The sequence below is a fragment of the Hypomesus nipponensis genome, chromosome 25 (genome assembly GCF_054491055.1).
Source record: "Hypomesus nipponensis isolate SF chromosome 25, ASM5449105v1, whole genome shotgun sequence".
Taxonomy (NCBI): domain Eukaryota; kingdom Metazoa; phylum Chordata; class Actinopteri; order Osmeriformes; family Osmeridae; genus Hypomesus; species Hypomesus nipponensis.
In genome coordinates, this window is record NC_140385.1 from 6,370,852 (window position 1) to 6,382,030 (window position 11,179).

The window sequence follows — 11,179 nt, forward strand, 5'->3', positions numbered from 1 at the left end:
AGGGAAATCTCGCATGCAGATTTGAGGCATCTTCATGAAATGTACACAGCATCCAAGTCAACCTTTCCCATTGTATATTGGCATTACTGCTTTATTAAGATAGAGACACATAGGTAGGGGACAGAGAGAGGGGAGGGCATGCAGGAAATGACCTGTCTGGAATCGAACCCGGGCCCCTGCAGTGCACTAGTGAGGCACCATGTGGCTCCTCCATAGGCAACCTGTTGTATGTCTTATAAGTGGTCCTTCAAAGCACAAATTCAAGAATTGCTCGAGCTCATAATGAGGGGAAATGGTTTTTCATTAGGTTAATATAAACCAATGTGTTTGTCCTGGGGTGGCCGAGTTGAGACGTTGGCTAAGTTCCACTTTCTACCATGTTGTAATTATCCCAAAAGAACGTTCTCTTCTCACAACACTTCACAAAAATACTGGATATTATACTATATGATTGGGCTACAGGGGACTAACGTTCACAATTCTTTACCCATGTGCCCTGCTGTTTACTATAGCCTACTAACTGTCACTGTAGTATAGCCTACTAACTGTTACTGTAGTATAGCCTACTAACTGTCACTGTAGTACAGCCTACTAAAAGATGGATTAGCCTGTTCATTGAGTGAGCACCTCTTTGACTCCTGAGCTTCACCTGGATCACTTCAGTAAAGGGCTTACTCTCCGACTATGGAGTCCAATAATTGGACCTAAATTATGACAGTCGGGTATAGTAGGCCTATGCAGTGTGAGTGTACGTAGCCTATGGGAAATTGAGGGAGATATGAGACGAAGTTGCCCATTAATGTTACTTTTAGCCCGGTCCGGACGAAAATTCTTTTGTAGGCTACTCGGTCCCGGCAATAGACTCCGGTCGGAATGAAAATGAGATATCTGCAAACCGGGCACACTTATCTCTGGTGAGTAATGTATTTGGAGAGGTGTCCCTGAGAGCGGCTGGAGTGGCGGCGTTAACGGACAAAGGAGGAAGAACGGCCTCGCGGGGAGATATATCGATGCAGACGTTTTCCGAGCCCATTACCAGGACGTGTAGCGCTCAAACAACCCCGCAGGGTGGATTCCGCGCCGGACGCGTGACGTGATCTAAATGAAATGCACTCTGGTTTTCCACGGAGGCTGTCTATAAATCATAGCCCCCACCTCCTCCACCCCGACGACGTTGGCCACTTGGAGGTGTATAAATTCGTTCTGTAGCCTCTTTTCTCCAGCCATCCTCTCCACAGGAAGACTGATACAGACAGTCGACACAACAGGCTGCTATACAGACACAAGATGAGATGCAGTTTGGGTTGAACTTGAATCATCACTCGTCATTGAAAGTAACTATTGGGTGCGGTAGAGGTTGTTTTTTCCCCCACCATCTACTGTAAATATATGGCAGGTTCAATCATAATGGGATATAGATGAATCAGCTGTAGCAGGAAAACAGCTCTGGGGTCCCATTTATTTTTCTCATTTCTATTCTACTGCATCACCTTCAATGTTCCATTGCAGTGAGGTTAATAATTTATCAACGTTTTTAGAGAAGACTGGTTTTTTGCGTTGGTTTGGACAGAGCAATAGAGACATTTCTCCTTGGCTATGGGTTTTGAGTCTGAAGTCGAAATTCTTCTGAACCTGATCTATTGGCCAACCGTTTGTCGGGTACTGTTAAGTGACAGTGACCTCTAGTGGTAGTAACAAATACGTGAAGCTTATGCTAGCTTGGTCATCTGCAGTACTAAATGAAATGTTGCAAGTAATATGCTTGAGTGGGAAACTCGCATAGGCTACATCGCTCAAACGTTTTGAGAAGTTTAAGGTAAATCATTTAATCTTTCAAATTAAATGGAAACGATCTGCGAACTCGCAATTTCACACGATTTATATAAGTTAAATGCGGCCACAGGCTAGCGGAAGTGAGATGCACTCAGCTAGAACTTGTAGTAGAAAGCTATGCCCCCCCCCCCCCCCCCCCACATGAAAGGTGTGACGCACAGACAGACCAGCCAACTTCTACTTAAACACTAGCTAGAGAACAAGCTTCTTCGTTTGTCCACGTGGTAGATGATGTATACAGGCTAGCGGAAGTGAGATGCGCTTAGCTAGAACTTCTAGAAGCAAATTGCATTGTTTTCTCTCCCCCCCCCCCCAACATGATCCTCGATGTGGCTTTATTGTTGTTCATAGGCTGCATCCCAACATATTGTATGCATTAAGCCAGTAAAGATGTAGCTATATGCATTGATTTTATTTAGTCAAGACGTATCCTCAAGGCTAACATTCTGTGTGCTTGGTCACGTGGGTGGATGTTCCAGTGCAATGCTCGATACAAAGACCTTGTCATGCTGCTTCAAAAGGACAAGTACCTGACCCCTGCACAAGTCCAAGGTAGGCCCTTTTAATAAGTTCCCAGCAACTGCAACATTTGTATAGTGATGGATGGTTGTGGAGGAGGGGGGGATCGAGATGACACCACACACAAAGACACACACACACAATGTGCAAGGATACTAGGAAGGCAATAATATTGAGTCACCATTTCCTCTGTTCACCCTTTCTCCCTTTCTGTTTTCTCTGTCCTGGTGGCCAAGGGGGAGGTCTGTTTTGAGCAAGATTGCTTGGTGGAGGGGGGCACCAATGGCCCTACCAACGGGACAGAATACTGGGAGGTGCGCTAGTACTGGTCGGATCACCATCTGGTCAGATTGTACTTCCTGACCCTGATCTAATCACCGTTCATGCAGAGCATCCTGTCAGACCTCCGCCACGGCCTCAAGCCTGACGTCATCCTCGTCAACTCCTGTATCTGGGACATCTCCAGGTAGGTGTTTGGCACTTCACCCTTACATACCTTTTCTACTCAACTCTGTTTAGTTCTGCTCTGCCGGTCTGTTTATCATTTTTGATGTGAGTGAGAATCAAAAGCGACAGGAGCACTCACAGAAATGAACCATGGATTATTTTATAATTATTTACATCTATTTGATTTTATTCAAATAGAAATGTTCTGAAAATATTCATTAAAATTCCTTAGAATGAGCATAAGTCTATTTTTTTCTATATTAAACATAATCAATAGGCCTACAATTTTTTTTTAAATATGACTAGCTGTGAAACAAGCTAGATTCAATTGGTTAAGGGGTGTCCAATCCGGTCCTCGAGGGCCGCTGTCCTGCATGTTTTAGATGTTTCCCTGCTCCAACACACCTGATTCAATTAAATGGGTTGTTATAAGGACCATTCATCAGAATCAGGTGAACTGGATCAGGGAAACATCTCAAACATGCAGGACAGCGGCCCTCGAGGACGGTTTTGGACACCCCGATTGTTCTACATGCAATTTTCAGGAAGTGAAATCGTTTTTAGTGGAAATTACGTCAGAATTTGCGCATTCCCGACCGTTTGTCTTTTCCACCATTTCACCTCACTCAGCGCTGGCTGCCAGGATCGTGACTTTTGCTTTGTAACGGTAAACTATCTGCAGTCATCCAATTTATCTGCTAGTAATCTCTGTGCGTACTTATGTTTTACGTCTGCAGTTAACACCGTACTACACTAATTTGAATAATCAAATCCAGTATATCCGTCATGATTGCAAACATTTGTCTAGTTTGATAGCTAAGTCTCACATGCTTGAACCTTCAGCTAGGAGATGGCCAATTTGCGGCTGGCGTCAGTGAAATAGGAACATATAGTCTATAGAGTATGTTGCCTCAGCTAAAGATTCGCAGCAACTACTGTTCAAATTATACATACAAATGTGTAGGTTTTTGCCAGCTCCAAATTTAGGATTAACTATTAGCTAATTCTGCTGTGGTCCGCGCGAATGCAAATTATATTTTTATAGCCAAGTATTACCATTGGAGTGGACTAGTGTTGCTCAGTAAACCTGTACTAAAAAGAGACTGTTGGGTTCAGTGTTCCTGTGCATACATGGGAGAATCTGATAGAACGCCATCTCTGTAGTACTCTATCCAGTCCAGAACCCGGGGTCCTGAAGTCTCGACTTTTACGATACTCAAACGATGCGATGTTAATATACCTCTCTGATCTAACGAGTCTGGCTAGCTGTCGTGACCTCTCAGGTGGGCTATGGTTAGGATGGAGAGATGGTTGTTCTGCTAGGTTCTCCTGTCTCTGCACAGGAACTGCAGCTCTTTTTCAGTGATCGTTAGGAGCCTAATGACGAATCATGGTCAGAATTGTTGGCCCATGCTACACCCCGTCACCAGATGTACATATATAGACGGTACTACATTGTTCAAAAATGCACATGTTTATTGGATGCAGTCTTCAGCAACAGCTCAGTAGATTTTCTTTTCTTCATCAAAAAATGACTTGTAGTGCAATACTCAATCCTCTTTCTCTCGGCCTCAAAAGTCAATATTTGTTGACTTCATGTGTATCGCCAACCTGTTATTGAATGAATATGGTAAAAGTATTACGATTACAGGTAAGAACGATAAGCCTATATAACTGTACCAACCCCCCGACCTGTTTTTTTGACCTTTAGGGGGGTCAGACCCCCCCAAACCCCCCTGTAATTCGCACTGTACGTAGGGTACTATACAAGTAATTATTTTAACAGCCAACAAAACATTGTACCTAAAATAAAATGTAATATGGTTAAATTGAATTGAAAATGAATTAATCCATTCTGTTGGTGTCCCATATTTTACGGGATTTAAAATCCTTCGGCTATTAATAAAAAGTACATGCATCTTACCCATTTTGAATAAATATGGTTTATTCTCTAACCTTCCTATAATGCGTTTCAAATAGTCTTTATTAACATAAACCTGCTTTTATGCATTTCAAACTAATACGTTTTATTACAATGACAAATAAAATCACATTAAGTTTTAGTTTGTGTAAATTCAAACTGTAATGGAAATTCTATGTGTAATTAAATTACATTAATAAAAAAATTAAGCCTAAATATTTCTGTAAGTGAATGTCTGACGGCAGACACTAGAAGTCTACAGATCTAAGCTCCACAGATTTTTGCGAAAGTTAGTCAGTCACCGTCTTTAAAGTTTTCTGTGAATGTTTGATTTCCATGATGAAGTAAGTTTTATTTATTTATTTTTTTTTTTTTTTTTTCGTAGATGTAGCTCAGCTTATTTGACTGCATTTGCTGTCCTTGCAGATCTTTCCCCCGCCACCACTCGTTTCTATTGGACTTGATTAAAGTTTGGTCCTTCCTCCCTCTGACAGTAAGGGAGAAGGAGAGATGAAAGTGATTAATTATGTAGAGGGAGTGAATGGAATCACACAACCAGGTGGAGATGGCGGTGGGGGTGAAGATGGAGGCGGGGATGGGATGGGATGGGGATTTATAACAGTCAGCTAGCAAGACGTGATTGGAGAAAATCAAGAGCGAATCAAATAAGATACCCTCCACTCGTTTCTGCACCACAATATTCTCTAGCTAAGGGGATAAATATTGAATGTCTGGATTAGCCATGGGGTAGAGCGTGTGAGCAGTACTTTTCCATCTGCTCCTTTCAATAGATCTTTGCTGACTCATTAAAACCGACATCGATTTTTTCCATGTCATCGTACACTATATTGCAAAAAATATTTGCTCGTCCACCGCACGCATATGAACGGGAGTGACATCCCATTCTCAAACCATAGGATTTAATATGATGTCGGCCCAGCTTTTGCAGCTTCAACTCTTCCAGGAAGGCTTTCCACAAGGTTTAGGCCTGTGTTTTGGGGAATTTTTTACCATTCTTCCAGAAGTGCATTTGTGAGGTCAGACAGATGTTGGACGTGTAGGGCTGTTTTGGCAGCCCCTTTGTCACTGGTCACCCAGACACTCGTTTGGGACAGTCGTTGATTTGCATGAATGCTAAAATGACAATCACACCTTAATGACACACCTCTGGAGAGGTGGTCTCAATAGTTGAAGAGGAAGGTGGACAGAGGAAGACTCTGAAATTATCATTAAAAGTTGTATTCTTGTAAATATCGTTCTAAACAGCTTTTAATGTCATGTTTGATATGATTTTGTTTCTTATTTTATCACATTCTAGTAATAATTGTAATACTGTAACATGTACAGGTTTTATAGAGTTTGTGCCTGCAGCAGACCAACATGTGTTTAACATATTCCCTTGTCTTGCAAGGGCACCACTTGGTCTACTGCAGCCTTGATTTAATGATCCAATTTGAAATTGTATGCGTTAGACAACTTTTCAGTCATATGAACGGTGTCCCCATTTTAGTCAGGTTTGGGTGTATATAGGAAAAGGTTTTACCAATCACTTTTGAGTTCTGTTTACGATACAGCTCCGGTGCGTCAGGCGCCTAGTCCTCATTGTGAATACCTTTGTTAACCATTGCTCTGAAGGTATGTTTTAGATTTGATGATATTTAATTATCATTGTATTGACTATCTTAAAATTTTGATAATAAACTATTATTGTGCGTTTTAAGTTACTTGTTCTCCATGAAACGCATCGAGCTACAGCGGTGAAAACTTTGATCTAGTCTGGTTGATGCGGCTAACTGATTATAAACATAGACTTTTGGAGTAGGTTTTAACTTAAGGCCTCTGAGTCACTTACAGTTGATCTCCACGCTCTGAAGGAATTTACCGGAGCCTCTGCGTGATCAGTTTACATATCCTACTAGGTCGGTGGTTAAATCCATATTATAGTAGAGATAAATTACTGACTAGTGAATACGCATACTTTAGGGTCGGTGCTCTGATCAAGCAGACGATTTTTACCTACGCCAGACTCATGTCATTAACTGTTTAGCACTCAAGGTTACAGGTTTAAGCGTTGTCACAAACAACAAAATGTTACGATACAGGTAGTGTGTAACAGCAACTTATGGATTTAATTCACCTGTCCTCATCTACCGTTCCCCACTTATCTCCACCCCAGATAGCCTACACTCCGCTACAATGTCATTGAAGCCAACTTCTACTCAGGCACCTTAGCAGCGGCCTACAACTTGGATGTGCTTGACCTTCACTTCCTGTTCCGCCTAAACCTGCAAAACCGCGCAAATGTGAGGCATTTGAATTTGTATGAAATACAACCTCCTCCTTTTATGGCCAGTTGTATGTGGACATGTGAATGTTATTCTGAAAAGCTTTCCTGTTGGAATAGCTTTTTGTATGTCGTTGTGGATCTAGAATGGGATCCAATGGGATGCTGTGGCCCACCGGCGCATAACCTCCCTGTTTCTGCGTCACATGGGCCAATGCCTGGGGCGTGGTCCTTGGTGCGGAGAGGCCCCGGGGTGAGGGGGGTCCTCTGGGTGGAGGTTACAGGCCTTACAGCCTGGACTCTGGAGGCAACCGCAGGGAAGGGGGTCAGTTCAGGTTTTGAAGGTTCCAGAGGCGGTGGTTCCAGAGGCGGTGGTATAGAGGTGACTGAATGAATGGCGGAAGAGGCGACAACGAACGGCATTTGGAAGGTGGCTGGACCGGTCATGGTGAAGGTGGTAAGTGTTGTGCGAATGGTTGACTGGTTGTGAAGGGAGCGGGAGTTGTTTCTGCCATGGGTGCCAACCTGGGTGATCGTGCTGTGAATGTGTGGTAACAGCTCACTCAGGCATTCCCAGGCAGAACCCAGAGTGGAAGCAAAACCACGTTAGACAACACTGGCCTGATGACAACACGTGTATAATACCATGCCAGGTATTTTCTGTCTGTCCCACCTTCACCTCCCATCTTGTCCTTTATCCCTTTCCTCACTTCTCCTGACCTGCTCTCTCCCCTCCTAGCCTTTCCTCTCCTAGCTTTGTTTCTCCTTTCCTTGCGTACGTGCTACAACAGTTGGTGATTGACTGCTTGTGTGTGCCTGTCGACGGCGATCCCTTCTGTTGTCTCCCTAGGGGTGGACTCAGAATGAGGGCCCGTCATTCTGGGGGGGTGAGCCAATACCCCTCTCCACACACGGCACCTCACCGCTACAAAGGTACAGAAAGTTAGCCTCATTTCACACCATTTCTTTCTCCTAAACCACAAAACTAGCTACATCTCTATCCAAGATATTTACACAGTTTGATTTCCCCTTTGAGGGTTTTTTTATATATATAATTTCTTTTATTTTTTATTTAATTTTTATAAGAAGCACCCGCAATCACTCTAACCGTTTGGTGATTGCTTGAGTGTACAGAAGCAATCACCCCCTCATTCACACGCCACGGCTAGCCTAGCAGCAGAGCACCACAAACCAGGACCAATATCTGATTCACAATCTTCTGAGAGCTCCTGAAAACTGTCTTGAATTAGCATGCCAATGACAGACGCAGCTGCATTTAGTCAATACTGCTGCCCGGTGCCCATCTTCCGACACCTCTTTCGACCCTAACCAGGGACTAAGGGGGTCATTTGCATACTCGTAGTGCACAGGGATATTTGTGATGACGACTAGAAATGGACAGTAAAACCTTACCATTATTAGATTGATCATTTAGTGTGTCTGAGGTGGAAATGTAAAACTACAAATGTGTAGATTTGTTTCCCTGTGTATGATGTCATTCTTTGTAACTCCTTGTCGACACAAATGCTACCTGTTTACCTTCGCCGTGAGATCTGAGTTTCACATTCATAAGTTTCATTCATAAGTTTCACATTCTTGCCCAACAGTTCAAATGGTTATACAACACAAAAGCACGTACATTTAGAGGTGTTGCTTGTCTTCCTCGGTCCTCAGCACCACCTATGCTACAGGAAGGACCCGCCCACGTCCACAGAGAGCAGGAGTGGTCCAATGACAGTGGTCTTGGCCCACGTTACCACAACAACTTCCATCGGCCCCCTGCCCCCCACCATGACGTGCACCAGCCTCATCGGCTACCCAGGGCGTTAATGGTGGGTGTGTGCCTGCCTGTGGGTGCTGTTGGGTGGGGTAAGAGCACAGTGTGTGTATTTGAGGGAGCACAGGAGCAAATCAATATAGAACTGTGTTCCCTCAAATGTGCACTTACTCACAAGTGCACCCGTAGGAGGACCAATAATGCACTTTAAAAGAAAAGTTCTGGGAACTATGATGCTAGCAGACGTCAAGTACAGTGTGTAACACCCACCCACTCTCTGTCCCTGCTCTGGATGGAGGCTTTGGTGGACAGCCTCCCTTCAACCCCTGCACCCCCAGGTCCTACGCTCCCCCGGTTCAATGGGTAGAGGAACCTCAGGACACGATCAACATGGCGGCACCACGCCTGTCAGGCCAACGCAAGGGTTCCTCCCTACTACACACGTACTCCCCAGGCCACACACACAAGGATGTAAGGTATAATCACTGACATCATTAACCAGACCAAGCCCAGACAAAATGTTTGAAATGATTTTTAAAAACACTGAGAAAGAATCTGCTTTTGTTAACTAATTTTAATTGAAGTATAGTAAATAATAATAGTAGGTTATGGAATCAAAATAATTTTGCACTTGAGATATGCAGTGTCATCTAATCTCTTTCATAGTTCTGTCATATTGTATGTGAATACTGACCTTAAGTCATAGGTTTCTGTATATCCCTCCACTTACCTCTTAACCTTCTAAAACACTGAGGAGTTTGAAAAACATGCCTCACGCCCCAGCCTCCTTCAAACAGGCACGCCGTGGCAACCATTAAAGAGCATCCTTATCGTTATTCACATCACCCCAACTATGGAGTGCTCCCTTTACTTGACCAAGCGCCTTGCAAGCCAATCAGACGACCGCCTTGATATCAGCAAATCAGCCTGTTTCCATGACTGCAAAGTGTGTGTGTGTGTGTGTGGGGGGGGGGGGGTTGGCAAGGTTCCTTTGGGGCTTCAATTATAGCTTATAAATGTCAGACAGAACCTTGACTTCAAGCCACATTAGAGAGGGGCCTGGGGGGGCTCACCAAGGGGGGGGGGGGGCTCACGCCCTGACGTGAGGGGAATAGACCTAGACAGATCTGCTCTGTGTGTGTGAGCGTGTATAATCATAAATATGTGCTTGTATGAGTGCTTGTATGGCCATTAGACCATGTATGAGATCCTCGCCAAATGACGATTTGTATAGCTTGTCCTCAACACATGCTGGCCTTTCACAGTGTGTGTGTGTGTGTGTGTGTGGTCAGCCGCATGTGCTCATCACCGTGGGGTGTGTGTCGTTAGTCGGTGATGCGGTGGCAGGCCGCTCTGCAATCGGAGTGTGGCGCAGCAATTACCGTGATAGTCAATTAGGCGGCGGAGGTAATTGGTTCTTGATTAAAGCCAGGGCTGATTAATACAGTGGAACTATTCTCTTTCTGTGAGTCTCATCAGGGGGGAAATGTGAGGGAAAGGTAACCTGAGGATGCCTGGCAGGCAGGCACCCACTCAGCCAGCCTCTGAAATATGGAGAAAATAGTTCCATGGGAATGGTCAGTCAGTGCCCTTTTAATGAACAGTAACTAATCCATGGACTGGTTCGGTTTCTGTTTTATTGACAGGAGGCTTTGCTTATAGGAAAATGGAAACATGTAAAATACTTGAATGAGATGTATTATAACATGAAATATTCATAGTATCTGCTTTGTAGGCTGATGTGATTTGCAGAAAACAGAAAAGGGTGATGGCTGGATTTGAACCCAGGCTGTTGCAGTAGTGCCCCAGCTGTCAGAGCATGCACACTAAGCCAGTGAGCTAACAGGGGAGCCCTGCTTTCTTCTAGTTTTCTGACACCCCAACTTTGCAGATAACAACTAGATGGTTAAATGTTTAATTTAAATGATGAGTGGAGATTATGATCCCTGATAGCTCAGTGGTTAAGGAGTGTGTGAGTGGTCTTGTGTTCAAATCTGGCTGAAGGATCTTCTTATAGTTCCATTTTTGCTTTACGACAAATAGAACTCGACTTATTATAAATAAAACTGATAAAAGGTCCATTTCTTTTTAGTCTCTTGTTTGAGCCTGTCCTGGAGGAAAGGTTCCACTATGGGACAGTTGGGAGAGGGGATCTGGACAGTCAGGGACTGCGCTGTGTGCTGGTTTTGAACCCAGGTTGTGGTTTAAACCTTGTTCTTAACCCACATAGACCATGTGTGTGTGTGTGTGTGTGTGTGTGTGTGTACAGTACCAGTCAAAAGTTTGGACACTTGGGAAAATCTGTACAAACTTTGGACTGGTACTGTACATATTACATAATTGATATCAGTTAAATTAATTATCAATTGGTTTGAGCAAGATTTGAACCAGGGGTATG

The 11,179-nt window shown here is 43.8% G+C and overlaps 2 long non-coding RNA genes across 2 annotated transcripts; both read left to right on the plus strand.

The window, feature by feature from the left end:
* The first annotated feature begins 1,701 nt into the window (after positions 1 to 1,701).
* On the plus strand, positions 1,702 to 2,907 carry LOC146222092 (uncharacterized). The gene is made up of 3 exons (XR_014746680.1): positions 1,702 to 1,816; positions 2,313 to 2,385; positions 2,589 to 2,907. It is a non-coding gene; the product is annotated as an uncharacterized LOC146222092 (long non-coding RNA).
* A 2,454-nt stretch (positions 2,908 to 5,361) lies between these two features.
* On the plus strand, positions 5,362 to 9,727 carry LOC146222093 (uncharacterized). The gene is made up of 3 exons (XR_014746763.1): positions 5,362 to 7,937; positions 8,679 to 8,836; positions 9,080 to 9,727. It is a non-coding gene; the product is annotated as an uncharacterized LOC146222093 (long non-coding RNA).
* The last annotated feature ends 1,452 nt before the right edge of the window (positions 9,728 to 11,179 follow it).